Below are 23,556 nucleotides of genomic sequence, written 5' to 3'. Positions count from 1 at the left end.
AGCACATCACACAGCTGCTTTTTCACAGCATGTACTTAATGAACTTCCTTTTGTGATAAAGTAGATACTGATTCCATTGGGAACAACCAAAACCTACCCTAAGCCCCTTGGGTTGTGTAGCCTTGCTGCCTTTGAGAAGGCCTTGGTTTATTTACATGGCTTCTCACACACAACATCATGCCCTTAGCTTCTGAAGTGCCCAGTTCCCAGGACTTGAGCCAAGGCAAACTGAGGCTGCCTCCCAGCAACCAGGAAGGCCATGCCATTCCTGCCTTCACCTTCCGAAGGGAAGTGTGCGGAGCTGCTTTTTACCTCTCTGGAGAAGGGCGTGAGTCTCTCCTGATGCCTTGAGATGTTGGGTATCATTCATACAATTTTCACTTAAGTCTCCTAATGATGTGTTTGATTCTTTTAAGCAACCAAATAAAGTCACCCTCCATGGCCTTTAATCTGTTTGTCAGTGAACACTTTTTATTTTCTCCTTTTTATCTAAAAAAAAAAAAAAATCTTTTAAGATATGTGTGTTAACAAGTCTTTGTAAATGGTGAAAAAGAGGTTTACTGGGTGCATTTTTGTTCATTTTGAGAGAGGAGAATGCAACGCAGCCATTCGTTAGTCAGTATGTGCTTAGATTACAGCAGGCTAGTTTCTAATTGTCCTAGCAGACATCCAGCTGCAGGACTGATTCTTGGGCCAAAATCACAAACAGTAGAATTTTTGTGTGTTGTCATGTTTACATAATTACAATCTCTTACTTTTAAAAATAGAATTGAGCATCCCTGAATTGGGATTTGAGACGTGTGTCCATGTATACATGTGGAGACATATATGTGCATGCTGACCTTTTTGGGGAGGAAGTGTAAATGGGGGAGACAATCTTGAGAGAAATCTAATGCATATATAATTAAGCCTTCTGATGGAGAGTTGAAGTGCCCCCTGTTTTGGAATGGACTTTTCTAGAATTAAACTAGTAAAGACTGAAGGGTATGTCCTCTTCATTACTGTGGATAGTCCTATACTAGTGTTCTCAATGGCCCCCAAAGCTGTTTAGAAACTTGGAGTCATACTTCTCTCCAAGATCCCTGGCAAGTAGGCAAGGTATTTTCCCTTGAGCCTATTACATCTATCTACCATTGGAGCAGGCTTTCTGAGAGGGGAAGGTTGGTTTATTTGTTCCCTGGCTGTTCAGAAAAGCATACAGGAGGAAGAGATCACACTGTTAACCTGGCCAGGGAGGCCTAACGAACAGATCACTAAGCTGTGGTTCAGGTGATAATGCATGGCTCCAGGAGAAGCCCCAAAGAACAAACTAGCCCATCTGGGAATTGCATTATTATACTACGGTGGGTAGATGTGCTTCTGTTTTGCTTCAACCTGAAGAAAGGCCTTAGAACTGAGACTTTGTGGTACTGGCCATTTTTAGACACTCTTGGCCAAAGAAACATTTTTGACAGAATTGTAATAGCCTACGAAGAACCCTGGGAAAACAACCCAAACTGAACAAGCAGCCATGGTTGCTATTGGAAGTAAGGTTGCCTCAAGGGATTTGAGGATAGTGAAGATTTAATTCAAAATAAGACTGCTGTGCCAGTGGCATCTTACTTGCACCAGCTGTGGCACATCTGTATTCAGTGAGCTATGCATATCTCTCCAGCTCAGCTTGAGGAGGCTCCTGTTTGATCCAGGAAAGTCATAGAACAGGCTGAGGGATTTCTCGTTAGCCCCTTGCTTTTTCCCCTGGCACAGCTACCTTTCTACCCACCCCCATACCAAAAAAACAACACTTAAAATATTTGACCTAAGACCACAGAATTCCAGTGGCAGCAGATAACAGTAACAATGCAACAAAAATCTATCTGTGCATTAGCCATGTGGCTAACATTAAAAAGCAATATTTAGTGATAATTAAAGAGGTAGAACTTCCTTGGAGTTAACTTATAAGTATTTAACCTATATAATTTATTCATGGGATTTGTGCTTACTAATAGATTTTTTTAATCACTCTGAATTCTAATGCCCTATTCTCTTCCCCCTACCATGTCCTTACAGTTAGTCATCAGTCTTGAAAATCATCAACAATTTATTTTCCCTTGGAAGTATTTTGAATGCAAAATAGTTCAACTACAGACCATGTGACCTCGTTTAAATTACCCATGATTACCTGGAAGGTTTTTAGAGGCACGTTTAAATCTTTTCTTTTAGCTCCTTAACTTTATATGCTAAAGAATCTATATTGAGCCATTTGAAATTTTCAGCATATGTAACAAATGAGCCAACAAGACTTCTGCAAAGGTGGATTTTGCAAAGTGTAGAAATGATACTTCCCATTTCCCACAAGAGGAAGACAAAGCTCAGGGAGGTTAATTCACTATTTCATGTTTACCAGATAAAAACAGATCTTAACTCCAACATCTATCTGATACTTGTGTTCACTGTAACACTGGAGTGGGTTGTCTTTATGATTCTGCCTTTGTCCCCACTGTATTACATCCTCCCTGTAAATAGCCAGAAAGATACCTTTTTAAAAGTAAACCAGATAAGGTCATTCCCATCTCAAAAAACTTCTAAAGGTTTTCCCTCTGCATGCAGAATGAAATCCTTGCCGTGACCTCACCTTAACTATTAATCTGACCTCTTCGTTTACCACCCTCCTCCACTCAACCAACTCCAGCTTTGCTACCCTTCTTTCTGTTCCTTAAACACACCAAGTTTATTCTCACCCTTACAGACTTTCAGGTCTACCCCTCCATCTGCTGTGCCTGTCTGCTGTGAGATGTTTGCATTGCTTTCTCTTTGTCTTTCAGGTCTCAGTTCAAATGTCATACATTTTTAGAGGTACATTTGTCAAATCAAGTTTCTTTATGGTACACATTATGAGAAATGATCCTTTTATTTGCTTGTGTGTCTATTTTATGCTCCCTCTGAAGAAACACAAATATAAACTCAAGAAGAGTTGGGATTTTGTCTCTTGATGTGTGTGGCGTCTCCAACATCTAGGGCAGTGCCTAGATTCCAATACATTGTAGATGGCTTCTTTGGGAAAGCAAAAGATAAAAGCTCATTCATTTCTGCACATGCTCATAAAAATCTTTATACTCAGGTGAGGAGGTAAATATTCATTTATGCAATAAGGCTTTTATGATATAATGCTAAATAATTGTATACAAATTTATGCCCAGTACAATTAGAAATAGATATGGCAAAAAAATGCAATAAAACCAAATACAGTAATAACACTCTCTTTTGTATCTTGTTACATATTTTCTCAATTGTCTACAGTGAGATAATTGGGATAAAATAACTTTCGAAGCACAAAAAAGAAACTGTAAAGGAGAAAAGCTACCTCTCGATACTGTAAAGATTGTTTTCTAAATTTACGCAGCTTCTCACAGGGCGCTAATACCAGTCCTGCTCTGTTCTGCAGGTCACATGGCCTCAGTTTTCCTCTGTGTGTCTGGAGAGGGGGTTCCCAGTTCCTCCCTTAAGAATGTGTTCCAGTTTATTTATATCCCTGTGGCACCCAGGATCGTGCTGGATTCTCTTAATTCTCTAAGAATGATGTAAGTGATACGGAGTAAAGTGGAATTATCTTCATCCACTTTCTGGATAATTCCTAGATATTTATTGCTGCCTAAGTTTGCATCAGATATTTTTGGCAACTCGTATCCTGGAATTAGAAACCTATCCCATTTCCCCCAGCTACTATTCCTGCACTTCCTTACCTCATGCTTGTGTATGTAATTCTGTTTGTAATCACAAATGAGACCTAACATCATATCTAAAATATATTTCATTGATTTAGCTTCATCTCATTCTTACAGAGTATTAAGTTAGTTTAATCTCTGATTCTGTCACCAAGATAATGTATTAATCCTCCTTCCATCTTCATCTTATTTACAAATGTCATTTTCACATAATGGAATTATTTTTTTTAAATGTGGAGTGGGTTAGGGTCAAGAACAGAGCCTAATTACAAGCTTCTAGATAGTTCTAAGACAAGAGCCTAATTACAAGCTTCTAGATAGTTCTAAGACAAGACTGATCCATTCAAAAAAAAAAACAAAAACAAAAAACGATCCATTCATCACATATACCCTATGGTTGTCATTGACCAGCTACAAATCCAGCTAATATTACAATCCAGTCCTCATATCTTGATTCTTAATGGTAAGTAGATCATGAGGGTGGTGAGAAGCGCCTCACTAAAATGCAAATAAATCATACCTTTTACATTTCTCATGTGTATAAAATCTTAATAATTGTGTGCGTGTATGGGTGGGGAAGAGTTGCAAAAACTCTCAATTAGTCTCCTCTTAGTGAATCTTTGATAACTCTTAATAAGCATTGCATTATTTTCTAAGAATCAACATCAGAATTCTTCAGCTCACATAATGCACCTTTTCTTTTCTGCAAATTAAGTACTTTACCTATCTTTGGTCTTCATCACCCTTGCACTTCTCCATTATTTCTTTAAAAACACTCTAAGTAATTAATTTATTTCAATTGTGAGGTTTATCAGTACCCCAAGGTTGTAATTTGTCTCAGCAGGAAGACTCAACATCATTTAAAGCAATTGAATTTTTTTCCCCCAATTTCTTCACCCATCTTGAGCTAGCTATACTTCCCTGTGACTGATGTTTATTTTACTCTTCCATTCTCAAGAACATCATTCTCTTTAACAGAGAAGCCATTAAAAATCAAATTTAAATAGTTCTGTTTCTTTCTATCATTCTTCAGCATTATAATCCCTATGCTTTGTAGCAGAAGTCTCATTCCCTATCCCACTTCTCTTAGCACAGATCTTAACACTTTTTGCTCACCTTGCCTCTTGTTAATCAGGCTTGAGCATATCTGTTTATTGCTACATGTAATTCTGTCTTTGACTAAATAAACATATTTAATAGAGATTTTGCTCCAACCTAAATACTTTTCTGGGTAGTGTGGGGCGTGTCAAGATTAATAAAACATGGCCTTGGCTTTTAAGGAACTTACAAGATTTTCAAACTAGTATAGGTTAAGGTTTGATTTATAGTCTGGCTGGTTTTACTGAAAAGGATATTAATTACCCTTCAGCAATACTTCCACATCAGAGATGACGCTCATTGTAATGTTTGTAATCACTGCCCATGTTATAAAATGTATCTGTAGGCATTATCATATTTGATTCCTTTTATCATGGAGTCACAAGGAGACACCATATACATAGTTAGTCTGCATAGATTTATTAACCTGTTGGCTATATGTCTTAGTGATAATTTAGGGCCAATTTTACAAACATTTCCTGTTCTTCCTCTTTTTATGCATTCATTGTTTTAGAAACAGCTGGACAGGGGTGAGAAATAAGAGTAACAACAAGCTTTACATTTAAAAGCTTACATTATACTTTTAACCTTCCCTTAAAAGTATCTGTCTGAACCTCCTCCATGTCATACCTTCTGGTGACAACTTCCACTAAGTCTGTTGCTCAAGTAAATAGGAGAGTGAAGCCCACACCTAACACAGTGTCCCGTGAAAGGGAGTTGACAGTTGATAAGTGCTGAAAATCCCTTTTTGTTTCATGAGTTTATAATATACCTTCATCTTAAAGTAACGAGGCATGGAGCACATGAGTGGCACCTGAGAGTCAGTTGAGTGTCCAACTCTTGATTTCGGCTCAGGTCATGGTCTCGGTGTTGAGAGAGATGATCAGTGTGGAGTCTACTTGAGATTCTCTGTCCTTCTCCTTCTACCCCTCCCCCAACTTGTGCATGCAAGCATGCTCTCTCTCTCTCTCTGTCAATTGATCAATCAATAAATAGATAAAATATTTTTAAAGTAATTAAGCTTATGGACAATCTTCAGTATAAAGTATTGAAATACACCCTTTCTCTTCTTTCCCCTTAAGAAAGCATATTAGATCCAAATGACTGGAGGTAGCACTGTGACAACAATAACCCTGTTTGAGTCAATTGAAACTTCTGAACTTGATTGTATTAATAAGTTATTGCAGACTTAATAATAGTCCAGTAGTCCAGTGTTTTGAGAAGTAAACCCAAGTCTACTGAAATGGACTCTTGGATAGTTTGGGCAATGGTTCCAGGATGGGAAACGGAATTAATTTGTCTTCACCACAGTTCCACAAGATCAGTTCAACTGTCCAGCAAGTGGGGATGAAGGAGTGAATAAGTGTCAAGATGCAATGGTTACAAAATTAGGGATTTTTGCAAAAAAAAAAAAAAAAAAGTGTAGCTTGAAGAGAAAAAAATGACAACTTGTACATAGAAGTCTAGATTAATTATTTTGGCCTATTGTCAACCATGTGCCTTGATTTTTAGTTTTGAAATTTTGATTAGAATGGCTAAATGATAATCAGAAAATTAATACAGTCGAGTTATTTTAAAATGTTGATTTGATAAAGCACATATGTATATATATGGCTATATAAATACATCTCCACAATTCTAGAAACCTACCAGGGTTGAAGAAACTTGAGAAATTCTTTCCTTCTGGCCCTGTAAACCTTTGAAGAGCCTACATTTTGGATCCCAAGCATGCAAGCATCTGCAAATTTCCAGAACATAATGTTAAATGTAAGCAGAGTCATTCAGAAGTTTTTATTTCAACTTACAGTATCTAGAAAACAACTTCAATCTTTTAGAAATAAAATTGAAGCTTTTGGCAACATATTTTTCTCATTTTTTCTTGTTGCCTCTGGATAAAAACATCTCAACCATTTGGCAACATCTGAGACACTGGCGGCCCGCTGGTTGAGAGCCCTGAGCTGACCCACTGCTCATGACCTGTCACGCATCACACCAGGTTCCAAATAAAGTGTTCACAAATTGATAGTAAACTGAGTAAATTTTATGGATACCAATAAAATTGGAATATGTCCTCTGGTTTCTAAGATGATCAGATTTTCTTATCTTCTGAATTTTCCTGCCAGGTAGAGTTGAATTTCCCAGCTAGCTGACTATATTTTCGCCAAGGATATACAGGCATTGGCATGAAAGAAATTAAGACGGGCAGTTTGAGTCTCTGGATGCTCAGGGACATCTACTCCAGGCAACACAGCATTACACGGTCATGAGACATATTAGAAAAATAACCATTGAGAAGAAGACAACATATTTTTCAAACTCTAGGCAAGCCCAGATGCTTTCTTGGGAAAAAATTCTAAAGCTCAGACAACTGCAAATGCTTCCTTTTTCAGACTATCATCTTCTTGACACTTAAAAATATAAATACACATTAAAGGCTTACTCAAAATGCAGCTGGCTGGTATAAATCAGATGTTTGGTGATGGGCAGTACGTTATGTGGAATATTTTCTCCCATTAGGAATAACCCGTTTTATACTTTCCAGGGTTCTGTGTGTTTCTTCCACTTAAGAAAATATTTATTACCCTCCTCCTTGTAATTTATTTTTTATGCATACATATACTATATCTGCAAAGGTTTTATTTATATTGATTTATTCACCCCATTCTGTATTCACCATACACTTATTCCAGTCTCTAAAGAACTTATTATAATAATCAATGCAGTAAACATTAAGTAGCTAATCCTCAGCAATTTCCCCTAAGGTGCCATTATTCCAATTTCACAGATGATGAAACTGAGGTAGAGAAAATAAGGAATTTATAACTTCAGGATAAATAAGATTATAGTGAAGGGAAATTTGAATGTTGTTTAATACCACAACATTGTTTTCCTCGTTGCATGTTTCTAGCCTAATTTTAAACTCGAATTTAATTCCATTCATTTTGGATTTCTTCCTTTTTTCCTTCTTTCCTCCCATCCATCCATCCACCCATCCATCTCAGGCTGTGTTTACATGCTATCAGTTAACTGATGGCTTTTAAGACACACATTTCTTTAGAGTTCTTTTAGTCCATTACTTCACCATTGTTAAATGGGGTGTATATTTAATGTATTCTATTTTTTAGGTAGTTCAGATCACCAAGTCTCCAATTCTTTGAGCCAGTATGTTTATTCCTAGATTAATGTCTGTTTTTGTGACATCAGAAATATAGACATCTTAAACTGACTCTCTGGGCATTTTAAGTATTATTTAAACATAAAATTCAATATTGAGCTCATCTAGTCATTGATATGTTTACTGCTCTCCTTATCAGTGTCTTTATCAACACACATATCTAATACTCCAATGGCATGTACTTTTCAAAACTGAATTGGAATCCATATGTGGTATAGTGTTCCTTAGGAACTCCTGTCAGCTAAGGCCAGAGCCCGGAGGGAGCATATATACAGATTGCTAACAGGTACCTGGTGATTGTTTCACCAGGCATTTCCAACCATGCAGTTTTAATGGGAAAGCCATATGCATCTCTGTCTCTAGGAGTTATTCAGTGGAACTGTAAGATTTCTTCCTATCATTCCTGTATGATATTTTCTCACTCATTTTTCCAGAATTCCCTTCAAGACCAATAAGACAGTGTTTTCTCAGAAAACTACCCCACCCCCCCAAAAAAGGAACATAGGGGAATCTTATCTTCAGTGGACTTATTTTAAGTACTAGTCTAAATGGATCCAAGCTGAGTATCATGGGGGACCTGCTATTGATTAGGATGATATTTCCCCTATCTAGTTTTGCAGCAATGAGCAGAAAGGAGGAGGAATAATACACATAGTCTGGATTGGTTTCCCAAGATTAAGATATCCTGAGATATGGAGGACTATTGTTTTTGCCCAGAGAGTTTCAGAAAATCGATCTGTTGTGAGGTTGTGCTGAAGGATTTGTTTCATTCTGGACCAGAATCATAACTGGATAATTCAGATATGCTTCAAATCCTCTCTGAGTCACCAAATCAACTTTGGAGAAGTCTTCTCCAGAGATAATGGGTTGGTTATAACCCTACATTGCTGATTGGAGGAAGGAACCTTCCATACGGTACCCTTGGAGGAAACCCCGCATCCCATGTTAAAGACCATATGCATAGCCATGGATCTTCATGAGGCAGGGAGAAAATTCAATTGTTTGAAGCACTAGGGTGTGAGATTATAGTGTCTGATGGACATAGTGTGTAACTGCAGTTTATATGCCCTGCCTAAAATTCTTTAAATTGAGCAACCAATGTAAACAATAAAAGGCTTGTACTAGCCAAACAAACCTCATAGACCAGCTAGATTTTGCCTTCAAGGTAACTAAACATCATGTCATTTTGTCTAATATATGGCCTGAAAGTGATAACTCACCGGATTTCTTTTTAGCATTTGCCAGTTATAAAGGCCCCTTTTTGTGATCTCAAGGACTGCGTCTATAATTTTGTCACAACTAATTTATAATATCTGATATTTACTGAGTTGCTTCCTATGTGCCAAGCCAAGCATTAGGTACCATCATATATACTTTTTCTTTTTTAAAGATTTTATTTATCTGACAGAGAGAGAGAGGGAGCAAGCACACAAACAGGGGGAGCAGCAGAGGTAGCGGGAGAAGCAGGCGCTCCACTGAACAGCAAGCTCAATGTGATGCTCCATCCCAGGACCCTGGGATCATAACCTGAGCTGCAGGCAGACGCTTGCTTAACTGACTGAGCCATCCATGTGCCCCTCATGCATACTTCTTATTTCATAATTTTATAAGGTGAAGAAATTAGTGTTTTAAGGAAGCCGAATGAAGGCCAGCTTACCTTCCCAATTTTATACACACAATACATTACACACAGGTACATACACACGTTATATAATTGTATCTTAAATAGTCCATTAAAATTGAACATTTTGTTATCAGAACACTCTCTGTGTTCCTCAAACTTGAAAGGTTCAGGAGAGGCAAGAGAGAGACTTATAAGAAACCTAAGGGGAGGATGAGATGTAAATCTCAACAATCAAATGCCAAGTTTACAACTGTGTTACACTCCTCCCCTCCGCCTCCCCCAAATCTGACAAGTCTCTTATCACATCTACTTAAAACCCTTTAATGACTTGCAGTGCATTTAGAACAAAAGGCGCATTCCTTAGCCTGGGCTACAGAGTTCCTATAAGAGTACACCCCCCCCCCCCCCCCAGCTTCAACATCAGCTTACATCTCTCTCCTACTGCAGCAGGAGGAAACCACGGGGCTTGAAGTCAGTGCACATGCTGTTAATCTCCATAGAATGCCCTTCTTCTCACTCTTCACCTGACTCTTACGTGTCCCTCAGGTCTGATCTTAAATGGCATTACTCAAGAATTTATCTACCCTGAGTCCAGGGTTGATAAATCCAGCTCTCTCCACTCCAGCTCTAGGCCCCTTATGGTATTTTATCGTTTGTACTCATTATATGTTTGAAATTAGTATCTCTCTCCCTCGCTGAGGACAGACACACCTGTCCTGTCCACCGTTTTTACCTGGCTCAGGATAGTCACTTTGTGGATGAATCGAACAATGAACAATTGGTCTGAGCGCTCTCGCACAGTTGAGGATGTCAAGTCTTAGAGAGCTTATTACATAACTTGCTGAAAGTCATGCCCCAGCAAGTAACAGCACTGGGATTGAACCTAGGGCCATTCAACTCCAGGGTCTGTATTTTTCCTGATTCCTTAGAAACTACCCAAGACAAATGGTCTCTCTAAAGTGCTGCACTATGAGGAAGTCCAGATCATTCTAAGATGGGCAAAGCATTTGTTTGTTGCCACATGTATTAAATAGCTGGCTGATGGACAGATTTGGGCCATCAACATTCTGCAGAAACAAAGCTGGTCTAATTTCATAGGAGAGTGGAAAGTGGATCACTTGTAATTACGTTGAGGCTAGTTATTTTAAATTGGTGTTTTTATAATACCTTGTTTTGATGGTTTTTAAAAAGTACAGGAAGAGACCTTTTTATTCATAAACCACATTACAGATTTTTACTTGTATTTATTAAAAGCCTTAAGGAAATAAAAATTGCATGGAGGTAGAAAATTAGAAAATATGGGGTCTTGTACTGCCTAAATGTCTGTGACTATTTAAATATGAAAACTTGGTCAGCTCGGGTGGCGCAGCGGTTTAGCACCACCTTCAGCCCAGGGTGTGATCCTGGAGACCCCAGATGGAGTCCCATCTCAGGCTCCCTTCATGGAGCCTGCTTCTCCCTCTGCCTGTGTCTCTGTCTCTGTCTCTCTCTGTGTGTCTGTCATGAATGGATGAATGAATGAATGAATGAAATCAATAAGAAAACTTTCCATCTACCTGGAGAATGATTTCTAGCTACCTGAGCATGTGGGAGGCTGTGAACTGCTGTGGAAGAAACCCAGGTGTTACAGCCAAACAAATCTGGCCTTGAATCTTGTCGCCACTTTTAATTTGTGTGTAGATGGGAAGATGAGTTTTTCAGTGTTCTTATCTGAAAATGAGAATAAAAATAAATATTGAGTGCACAGTCTTCCTGTAAGGATTTGATCAATCAGATCTTTCAGATTCTTAGAAAAAAAGGAACCTATCAACAAGTGCTTATTTTCTCTTCTAGAAAATGGTTGCACTACAGCTCGTGAAATGGGCAAGAGCTTCCTGTTGCGTCTCTTAATTTTATCTATGTTCTATTTTTATTTGCAGTTTTACTTAAAAAAAATAGCCAAATATAAATGTTTTTTTTTTTAAATCCTAAATGTTTTGTACTTATTATCTTGTTTAATCTTAAAAAGAATAAACAGGAATCTAAGGTTCTCAGACAGTAAAAAACAAAACAAACTTTTCTACGATACATAGTGAGTAGCCATAAATACTTGAACTAAAAGCTTGTCCTATACTTTGATGAAATACTTTTAAAGGCTGTAAAGACTGTTGCTTACATGGTAATTACTAGCTGTCATGACAGGTACTGCTGTTCCTACTTTACAAATAGTAAACTGAGGCTTAGAAAAATTGTTGAAAGCTTTGATAATCTATCTCAATGATGCTACCAATATACTGTTTAACCTCAGGCCCGGGCATTTGCATGCACTGTGCTTCCCCACACAGAATGGGAGAGGGAAATGCTCTTCCTCCTTGCCTTGCCTTTCTGAACATCGAGACCCATCTCCGGCACTACCTTCTCCATGGGCCTCCAATCTATAGCGCTCCCCTTTTCTGCTGAATATCTATATTTTATGTCTGATACTCAATTATGGGCCATTTTACTTAATAACAAGCCTTCCCAACCATGCTGGGGATTCTGGTGGGTCAGTGAACATAAATTGGTATACAAATTAAGAAGTATTTGGGATCCCTGGGTGGCGCAGCGGTTTAGCGCCTGCCTTTGGCCCAGGGCGCGATCCTGGAGACCCGGGATTGAATCCCATGTCAGGCTCCCGGTGCATGGAGCCTGCTTCTCCCTCTGCCTATGTCTCTGCCTCTCTCTCTCTCTCTCTCTCTGTGTGACTATCATAAATAAATAAAAATTAAAAAAAAAACACATTAAGAAGTATTTATCGAGTACCTGTTGCGTGAAAAAGTCTATGCTTGTTGTTACCTTAGTGTATAAAGTTAGATAAGATGTTGTCCTAGCTCTTAAGAAGCTTACATCATCACCTACTGATCACGATGGGTTTTTTAAAATCTTAAGTACTTGGGATGAATAAATAGATGGATGAATAAATGCCATTAGGAAGGTAGTTTTTCTAGACACCAAGGAGACTTTGAAATAACAGAATATATACTCTTCCTTCTTATGATTTACAGTCAAGTTGAAGAGAGAATACAAACACTATGCAGTGGGTAGACCCAATTACTTTTCACCACCTTAATGGGAAAATGGTGACCCTTTGGGTTCAGCACAATCCTCTGAGTGAAACCACAATATGACCTTGGATAGAAATGAATTGGCATATTTGCTTCTGACTAAAAAGCAACCAGCTCTGGCATTTGTGGGAAGCTGATGTGTAGGAACCACTAAACAGCTTCCACTTTGCATTATCACCCATTTTATATAGCAGGAAGACTCTTAAATGTTAATTCTGTAATTTGAGCATTAATATTGTGGTTTCATATCCCGTAAATTAAAGCTGTATGATGACCAAGGATCTGGCACATGGAGCATCTGACAGCTTGCATCAGGATGCAGACAGCGCAAGATGTAGATAGGCCAAGGACAAGTGGCCTGGCCATTCCAGGGATCAGAATTACTTCCTGGAATGAATAGCCACCCCCTTCTTCCCTTTAGTTCCTTTGCCTCGATCCTCACTTTGGCATTTTTTTCCCCCAGCTTTTCAGTTTGTACTTGATTAATTTACACTGCCAATATGTTTGCATTGATTGAGCAGAAGCTAGCTGTTAATACAACTTCAGAGAACTAACATAGCCTCAAAATAGTACATGTATTGACTTATGTAGGAAAAGGAAAAAAGAAGTTTTCTCAAAACCCAGCTGACCTACTACTTGCTCTAATGATGGGGCCTATTTCGATACTTTGTTGGTCCCAACCACAGTAGGCATGGTTCAGGACATTGGAATTTCAGGGAACTGCTCTAGTGGGTATGAAAGTAGTCATTTCCTTGAGGCAAGCATTCAGAACCATGGGTTCAACTTCTCAGCCATTTTCCAGGTGAATACGTACTAAGTTGCTTATGGATTAAATCAGTGGTAAGAAGATTTGACCTTAAAATTTTAGGAATGAGAAGTATGAGTAGATTTTAAGGGTCATCAAAGTGAGGACGACTCTGTCTCTTGTTTTCTTTCCATATTTTTATTCCCTAGAAGATGGTAAACATTTGCTAAATATTTATTCACTTAATGAAAAAAAAATACCAAAAAAAAAAAAAAAAAAAAAACCTGAGGGCTCTTGGTGTATTTTAAAGATGTTACTGGCAATTTATGATACAAAAGAGCATGATGGCCCTTCCTGTGTGTCTCCTCAAGGAAGGATGGATACATCTCCACAGACAGAGACAGCTCTGTAGGGTCATGTGGAGGGGGGAGAATGAGAGGTAGAATAAATAATACCTGCTAAAATTTTTGTTTCTCTGGACCCAGTTTTTTTTTTTCTCTATTACTTAGAAAAGCAGTATATCTTAACAGACTCAAGAGTAGTAAGTCACGAGTACAAATTGAAAAGACCTTCAAAATACATCTTCAGAAAATGACCAAGACTTTTTATGACAGAGGTTTCACTTGTAATTCCATTTTGTGTAATTCATGTTTCACTCTTGGGATCTTCATTAGTCACAGGACTATGGCCAATCTTCTGCCAACCCCTGAGGATGTCAGAAAAGATGCCTCCCTTTATTACTTCTTGATTCGGATATGAAAGGAGCAGATTTCCTTCAGAGAGTTGATGTTTAATTCTCAACAGGCCGAGGTCTCTTAGTCTTAGAGTTTCATGCCATGACTTTTTTTTTTTTCCCCCACACGTAAAGTTTCTCACTTTCTATTTCTCTGTGATAAATAGTGGAGGCTTCTCAAAGGCATGTGATCTCAGTCGTAAAATTCATGTGCCCCAATGTATGGAACTGCTTTGTGAGGGCCACCATTTTCACAGGGTCTATAAACCTTCAAAGAGGAAAGGCATGAAAGAATGGAGAGTAAAAGGAATGTGAGGGAGAAGTGCATATGCTTTGGCTTAGACAAAGTAGTAGACAAGAAAAGAATTAGAACCTGTCTCAGATGACCCGTTAGTACAAAGCCTGCTGGGAACCGAAATGGGTTGTCTTAAGGACGAATGTAAGGCAACAACTTGGCTTTGTAATTTCCACCTTCTGGGCAACCTCTTTGTGTTTCAAAGTATACCAGACTTGGTACTATGGGGTACTGGAGGCTGCAATAGCTAACTAAAATGGGCAAGTTTATGGGACTGTGCTTTTTGCCCTAGGTTTGCAGTTGGGAGACAGCTCAGCATTGATGCCATAATTAATTCACTCATTTTTGTTGAACAAGGACGCCATTTCTAACATCCATTTGACACTCACTTTAGGATCAGCAAGATCAGAAGGAAGGGACTGGGAATATAATGTTCTGTTTTTGCATTTAGGCTTTTAACAGGCTCTTAAAGAGTGTAGGGCCTGCAACTTGATCAGAGCAGTAACTTGTAAGGATTCTCCTTAAAGACAGGTGCCTCTAAGCAACCCCTTCTCATAGGTCAACTTGGGAAGACACTGCACCCTGCTTTGCTTGAGACCAGCATGTCTTCTTGGTGGATGGAACAGGTGGCATTCAGTGTCATCACTCAGTGTAGAGGGACTGATGGAAATTTATTTTAAAGATACAATTTTGTAGCTAATAAAAATACATACTTCAGTATTTAAATTATCCCAACAATTTCGGTATTTAAATTATTCCAATCAGTGTTTGCTTTCACATTTCAAATACAAATGCATTTATCCAGTATGTCATCTGAAATCACTCTTCTTAAGAAAGCAGCTTAGAAGAGCTTATCCTTCTGTAGTGGTTAGTGGGGGAGAAAGAATTTGAAGACGATAGCCTTGAAGGTTGACTCAAAGGAGATGGAAGTTAATCAATTGCTATGAGAAATTTGGACAAGACTTTAAATTTTTGAATTCTGTCCTTCAAAACTGGAAGCAGAATGCAGTTTCTGAACATATCTGCATTTAGAGTGGATTAATGGAAAGTGAGCATTTTTGTTTTAAATATTAATCAGTAAGAATTTCTGAAGTGGCTACTCTGTGTAGCATTGTATAAAGTTACGGGGAAAGTTTAAGACCCAACCTCTATCCTAACCGAGCATACAGCCCAGCTGTAGGAACAAGCTGAGACTACTTGAATCAATTAGAAAGAAATACAACAATCTGTGATTAAAGGATACATGGTGTATTATACTCTCAATTACAGAGATATTCAGCTGAGGGGGATTTAAAGAAAGATGGCGTAGTCAGGAAAGCACAGGAAAAGGTGATGGTAGAAATAGGAAAATGTTACTTAACGATTAAATCCTTGATTAATGTAATTGCCCTGGAGTAACAATTATAAAACCCTTTCACAACATATAAGTCTCTTCATTATCTCTGGTCCTTGTCATCCATACAACTTTAATGTGCCCATCCAGCCCCTTTGCCCCCCATACTCCAACCATATAAAAGTATTCCCTAAGGGCACCTGCACATCCCCGATTCTATCCTTGGCTCGTTTGAGTCCTTTAACTAGAATGGCTTGTCCTTTCCTCTGTCAGTCAGTTGAGAAATTCCTTCTCATCTCTCAAGGTCCGACATCTCTATGGTCTCTTTGTTCTCCATATTTTCTGTCTCTTATGCTACCCCTGAACTTTGTTGAAAATGGCCTCATATCACATTCAATGTCTTGACAGTATTTGTTGTGATGCCTCCTCCCTTACCACTTCTGTGACAGCCCTGAGAGTAGGAAACCTGTGGTGGTGCTCCTCATTCCTGGCATATAATGCTGAGAAATGTTGGTTGGATAAATCAGTGTATGAATGTAAAAGAGGATTTTTGAAAGTCACATCACCTGGGTAATTAGGACTGCTAATTAGCTGAACATTAAATAAAGTTTCGTGTTCATTTTAACCCTTGAGATAAAAATATTTGCAATAAAGAATTTGTCTGTTTTCCTGCATGACACACAATACAGTGATTCATTTTTAAGCCTTCAAGATGTTGATTTGTTTCATTTTCGACATCAACCATCTCACTCTGAATTTTCATGGTGGAAATGCCAAAGGATTGAGTTGAATCTCTACCAATATAAGCCGTACCTGAAAGTTAATCTTTTGAATAAATCCCTGACACCAGCTTCTTTTACTATGATTTATCTGTTTTTTTTTTTCCTAAAAGCTGAACATGAGGAAAACTTCTGTTTAATGAAAAATTCAAATCAAAATGTGACTGTCACAGGGATGAAAACACAGTGAATAATAATTACATAGAGAAGGAGAAGGGATTCACTAAGTGCAGTAGACTTCTAATAGCAGGATTATCAGTCCTCTGTTGAAAGCACTATCAACCAGTTGCATTTGACCATTTATTTCTTATTTCGGGAATTCTGCAGAAAGTAAAGTCAAAGGTTAAGCCTGTACTCAACATTAACTGCAGGAACAAAACAAGGGAGGGCCCCTGCTACTTCTCACCAATTTGCCTTTCAGACCCCTGTGTGTATTCCTTAAACACATACTCACTTTTCTCTCCCAGTCTCAAGCATCCATTTCTGGTTCAGATGAATGGGAAGATACATGAAAAGTTCGAAGGTGTTTGGTTTTGTCACATGGTCTATTTCACTATGATCAAAGAACCAAATTAATACACGGGTGTAAAGTGTCATGCCCTGTTGATATGCAGATAGGTTCCAACATTCACCTGCCCCTGGACGTATTTCAATCAGGTGATGATGAACAAGCATAAAAAGACCCTTTTATTTTCTAAAAATATCTACTGATTGTGCACAATGTGTTAGGACCTTTTCTGAGTATTAGGGCCAGGTCCTATTCATCATTGTCCTCATTTGTCCTCAGTAGAAGGCGCCTAAGTGATTTTCAGTAAAATTTGTTAAATATCTAATACAACTTTGTGCATACCCTTGAGAAACTTGCAGCCTTGTGGAAAAGCACACAGCACAGGCAACCTCAGAGCAGGTGGTCATTGGCTAGGATGGGAGCCGAATTTGATGGAGGGTCTAAGCCTTTTTGGAGGGTACAGGTATGCGTCAGGGGTTGATGCCTAAGCTGGCTACAGGGTCTTAGTAGAGAAGTGCAAATACGTGTCAGGCACACAGGCCTAGGAGCAGCATTCCAGGTAAAGGTACTGCCATGGATTGATGAAAACCACTCGAGAGCCTTCCAGTAGAGTCAAGGGCCACTGGCAAGGATAGCTGTGAAATTTGGACCTTAGTGGGACGTGGTGGATTTCTCTCCACATCCAGAGGGGAAAATGAGCTAATGGAGTAAACTGGCTGCCAGAAACCCCTCGACAGGCTGAGAGTACCTCTGATGTTTCCCTATAGACCTGGCCAAAGGCTGGCCCAGCCCAGCCCCCCTACTTTAACTTTCCTTCCATCCAAATCACAGAATGAAATGGAGTTTTCTTCAAAGTGACAGCTAAATCTCAGCCCCTTGCCAGCTGCTGTACCAGTGCCGCTTAATTCTGTAATCCTTTTGCCCTCCATTCCTCGTTGTGGTTAGCAAATGCCAGGAAATGTTGGAGTGACAAGTGAGTTCTCTGTGCCTGACACCTCTGCCGGAAGACTTGATAAACTGCAAATACCATCACAGTCATTTTTCAGGTGCAGGCTCAGAAACATGCCTAGGGAGGAACCAGCCCTGGGAGGTACAGTGCTCCCCCTCCTTCCTGGCTCCCTTCCCCTGTCTTACATTTCTATGAACCTGGCATGTTGCTCAGAGCTGTTTGCAAGGGAATCCTTCTGGGAACTATTTTCCTTGACTTCTTTAAAATTGAGTGACATAACATCACACGCTTCCTTGTCCTTGCGTAGATGATACCCTCCCCCTGCCTGAAGTGGGGAGGCTGAGTTCCCAAAATAGCTAGCAGTGTTGTACCACATCCTATGGCTCTTCGTGGTGCAGACGTACATCGTGAGTGGCTATGATTTCCCTCATAGTCTACACTCTCTGGTGCAAGAGCCACATGAGTTTTCTTTTTTTGGGGAAACTTAGACGCCCATGCTCACTTAACCCACTCTCATCTGGTCTTTCATTCTGTTGAAGTGGACATCCGAGTATGTCTCTCTCTTCTCCCTTCCTTTCTCCCTCTCTGTCTCTCTGTCTCTCTCTCTCTCTGGGGGAGAGTATTAATATTCCATGGTACACTCTTAAGCAAAACCTGAGAAAGGAATTAATCTGTCACTAGGAATGAATGTACTGGACAGTGATTTATGCAGATGCTGTGCTCAAAGTGATGGTGTTCATTTCATCTGTACTTCTTACAGGCCGTCGCAGAGGCAACACACAAACTTGCATTTAAAATAATGTTGCAGCTGGGTGACTGTCTGGGCGCTCCCTGGCGCTGGGCTGCCCAGCTTTGGCCACCAGACAAGCCCAGCAGAAGGGCAGGCAGGTGGCTCACGTGGCCGTGTAGGTTCTAGAATTTCCAAATCCATGACCCCCCCCCCCCCACACACACACACACACTCCCCTCCTCCACACACTCTATTGGTCTGATGAAGAAGCTGATCCACACATTCTCTGTGGATTCTCAGCCACCCTTCCTCCTCTGAAGCCTGGCCTCAGAAACACCCCAGAGCCCCATTGGCTGTGGCCCCTCTTTTCCACAGCTCTCAGTGCTTTGAGATTCTGGTCATAACCCGGGAAAGATTCATTAGGGCTGGCATTTCTTCTGGCTGGCTGGCTTCTGCACTGTTTTCTGGCAGCAAGGGTGGGAGCCTCCCTAGAGAGCTTATTTTCCTGCAACTCCCCCTGTAGTTTTACATACATAAGTGGGCTGGATGAGGTTGTGAGAAACAGCCTTGCTTTTGAACATTAATCCGAATCAAACTTCCAGATCCCTTGAAGTTCAAGCTATCAGGAGAAGAAACCCGAAGTAAACAAGCCTCTCTTGGCCCTCCTCCCCACCAGCTCGACCTGGCTCAGAACCGGGGCTCGTCCCCAGAGCCCGGAGGCCCTTGTGTTCTGCTTGTCCACCTGCCAACAGCTGGGTGGACCGAGGGGTCCTGCTCTTTCAGGAGGGCAGGTTTCTGCAGACGTTTCTTTACTCTTGTGCTTGCCAGCATTTTTCCCACTCCCTCTGCTGCCTGGAGATCCATCTGGGATTTATCTCCATAATGAGAAAAGGGAGATAGGGAAACGCTGGGGCATTTTTCTCTGACTTAGCTTATTTGTCATTTTGATATTCATTTTAAAAGATGCTTTTCAAATATTTAAATGTATGTGAGCTCACATCACAGTTCCTCGGGATGAATTGCAGATGACACCATCACTGCTTTCTCTCTCTCATGCGCTTGGCCTCTCTCCTGAACCAGTGACAACAGTGACTTGGCCAGGGAAAAGGATAGGTGAGAAAGACTGTGAACTCTGGTCTCCTTGAATAGCAGTTTTTCTCTTATTCCTTCAAAGTTGCAAACTCCAGAGTATTGGTTGCCTTCCCTGTCATCTCTACGATGCTGTCTGAACATGCTGGAGCTGAGCGACCAGGGGACACATCTTAAACGTCATTGATCTAAATCTCTTCTGTGTTCCTCTCCCCCATGCGGACGCACATTTCACAAAACGGGACCAGCTCTCTAAGGTTCTCTTTCCACTTTTCCAAATTCTGGTTAAAGATATTACAAATATAAAAGAGAATAAGCCCCATTTATAAGCATACTCCCACTTTATTGATAGTGGATCAACGAGAACATGTGTAGGTTTAGCTATGCCGAGAGTGAACAGAATTTGAAATGCAGAATGTTAAAAGGTCCAAGACCAATTATTCTAAGATTGGTGCTTCTGTGTGGAAGAGCATAAGAGAAGATTAAGAATCCACATTACTAAAGCACATGGGCTGATTCGGGAGTGCGTAAGCACTGGAATCTTAAAAAGGCAGTTTCATAAAAAGGAATGTCATTTCTTTTTCCTACAAATGTTTGTTGAGTGCCTACGCCGTGCCTGCACTTGTGCTGGGTGTACTGTACTGTGGTTACAGGGGAAAGTGGGACTCCGGTGTGAACAGATTTTAACTGGAGTGGAAATAGGAGATATGAAATGAGGGGGTATAGCAGATCCTGAGGAGCAGGAGCGAAAATACGTGGGTCAGCGATGAAGGGAGCCACATCCTGGCCTCCCCTGGCAATGGGACCAAAGAGAGCAGAGCAGACAATGTCAGCTCCTTTTAAACTCTAACAAAAGAAAAAGATGCACTCTCTCTCACCAGTGCATGGTGGCTCCAGAAAGGACAACCCTGATTAATCCTTTGTCATGGCACTAAAAGGGGTCAATTTGGGGCAAGATAATGGAGGTCCTGCGACCTCCGTTATTAGGGAGCCAGACTTTGAGCAGAAAATTACAGATCTCTCCCATACAAATGACATATTTCCCAGAAGAAGTCTAGCTTTCTGGAAATCAAAGAAATACCAAGATCATAGAAATTCCATAGAAATACCAATTCTCCTGTCAATTAACTTCAATAACTATTCACTTAATGCCTACTTTGTGCAAGGTGCTATGCTGAATGCTAAGGCATTGTGGTGGCTGCAAGGACTTTCAAATATCAACTACATTAGCAGTCTTTGTGGGCAACTCATCAATCTGTATCTTCATCCCTAATTTCTCATATTTCTTCTCTTCAGGTCAACAGGCAAATGTGTCTGATCAGCTGCCTGCCCAGCTCTATGTATGTCTCTGTGGAAGCCACAAGAAATAGAGACAGTGTCGTTTCTGCACTCTTGGTGGCTACCATGTGTCTTAGGAGATGAGAGAATATTAAAGAATAAAACTGCAGCATTATCAAGACAGCATATAGCTAAGTTCTGGACTGTGTAGCATTGCCTACAGTTAATTGGATGCTCAGGACCTTAAAGGTTTTCAGAGATAGGAGCATTATGAACAGAGCCACAGAAGATGGCTGATGAGGATGAGGGCATATACAAGGTATGCTCCTAACTCAATTTTGTTTCTCCATTATTCTAAATCCGGCTCATTGGATTTTCAAAACCCAGTTCAAGACTATAAGCCTTTCCTAAAAATTTTGCCCATCATTTCTCCATAAGAGTCTGAATGCTTGGAGGACAGTTGGTCCCCGGCTTTATTTTTACATCCCCTACTGTCTATTGCATGAGACTTGGCAAGTGCAGCCGTTCAGTAAATACCTGATGGACGAGTGATTTGTGTTACTGTATATACCACAAAGCAGTTGAAGAATGATTGCCTAAGAAATGCTTTCCGAATTGAATTGAAAAATCACTGGGTTACTTCCCTGAATCATGAGTTTGGGAATAGTGAAAGGGTGAGTCTTGAGTGCAGGGCTTGGGAACAGAAGACAGTCCTGACAGATCTAAGAGGGACTAGCAGAAGGGTGGTGGAGAATAAGAGAGGCGCTGCACGCTTCCCCGGCAAGGCAGTGGAGGTCAAGAAAGACAGCTTGTACTTTAGGAGTGTATCTTAGGCGATGGCAGTGCTGCTTTGGGTTCTTTGCTCAGATGTGCCGGTGTTGGGATCCCTGGGTGGCTCAGCGGTTTAGTGCCTGCCTTTGGCCTGGGGCGTGATCCTGGAGACCTGGGATCGAGTCCCACATCAGGCTCCCTGCATGGAGCCTGCTTCTCCCTCTGCCAGTGTCTCTGCCTCTCTCTCTCTCTCATGAATCAATAAATAAAATCTTAAAAAAAAAGAAAAAAGATATGCTGGTGTTTTCATTTTCAGGGAGCTACCCCATTGGTAAGTCGAGGGTGACGAGGGTTGTCTTACATCATATATTGTATATCCTGGTACCTATGTGGTGTGATGTACCACATTATATATGGAAATATATATACCACCATATATGGTTATACTGTCTAACTTTGCTTTGGAGACAGCACCCTGATTTGACTTATTAGAATTTTCAGGTTAACAATGGGGGAATCTGTATGCTTTCAATAGTCCTTTGACTATTCAGGAGTTAAGTTGTCTTGTCTAGACTTCCTTTCTTCAACCACTTATAATACCCTTGGGTGCACCAAAGAGAACACTGTGCCTACTATTTTGTATTTTGCATTTTCCAAAAACTCTTAATCTCCACTCAAGAGGAAGACGAGTCCTGGGAGCACTGTCATACTTGAAGCTTGACACAAGCTTTTCTGTTTTCCCTTGTCTGAGCTGCTAGAGTGCATAGGAACTCGGAATACTCTCAGTGATTCTCAACATGGGGGATGCTTTTGGCATGTGTTGTGGGCCAATCTTTTGTGCAAGACTGCCCCCCTCCCCGCGTTGCAGGGCATCTGGCATTTCTTGTGATTAAATACCAGTAGAAGTCCTCCGTAACTGTGATAATAAAAAATGCCCCACACATTTCCAAAGACCCCCAGCGAGTGGTACTAATTCTTGTTTAAGACACTGGGGTGACTGGGAATATTGTTGGAATGACTGGACAATGCTTCCATTCTTTCCAGTTGCTCATATTGGTGAGAGAATTCCATCCCCTAGGATGCACCATATAGTGGCTTTGCATCTACAGGTACAAAGAGTAATAGGACATTTTCAGGCTCACTGTAGACCTTCTCAGACAATTCAGAGAGGCAGGGTGGGGAGCCATGCCAACAGACACAGATGGGGAGACACGCCAGCCTTGTCATACTGATTTACCAATTACACATTGTCTTCAGTGTACCCTTTACTATATTCAATCTGGTTTCCTAACCCTCTAAGCACAGTGTTTGTTTCCCTGCCACATCTTTATTATCCTGGATTTACTCTATTCCTGGAAATGTTAAAACCTCTAAACTCCTGTGGGAAGATGCAGAACCAGGGAGATTTGTACAATTAACTGAAACAGTTTAGAATGGTCCAAAAGGCTTGACAATATTACTGTTACTACTGATATTTATTTTATCAGGAATGTGCATTAAAATAATTGCAGCAGCTTGATATTGTGAAAAGATTGAGGCTCAGGTGTCCCAAGTCTCTTGCTCCTGAGTTCTGGGTCCTACCACCAACTAATTGGGTGACCTTCTCTGGGCTTTAATTTTCTCATGTGAAAAACTATGGGGCTGGACTTTTGGAAATTTACG

The sequence above is a fragment of the Canis lupus genome, chromosome 33 (genome assembly GCF_011100685.1).
Source record: "Canis lupus familiaris isolate Mischka breed German Shepherd chromosome 33, alternate assembly UU_Cfam_GSD_1.0, whole genome shotgun sequence".
In the NCBI taxonomy this organism is placed as follows: Eukaryota; Metazoa; Chordata; class Mammalia; order Carnivora; family Canidae; genus Canis; species Canis lupus.
The sequence above is the reverse complement of the archived record's forward strand: the minus strand, read 5'-3'. Positions refer to the sequence as shown.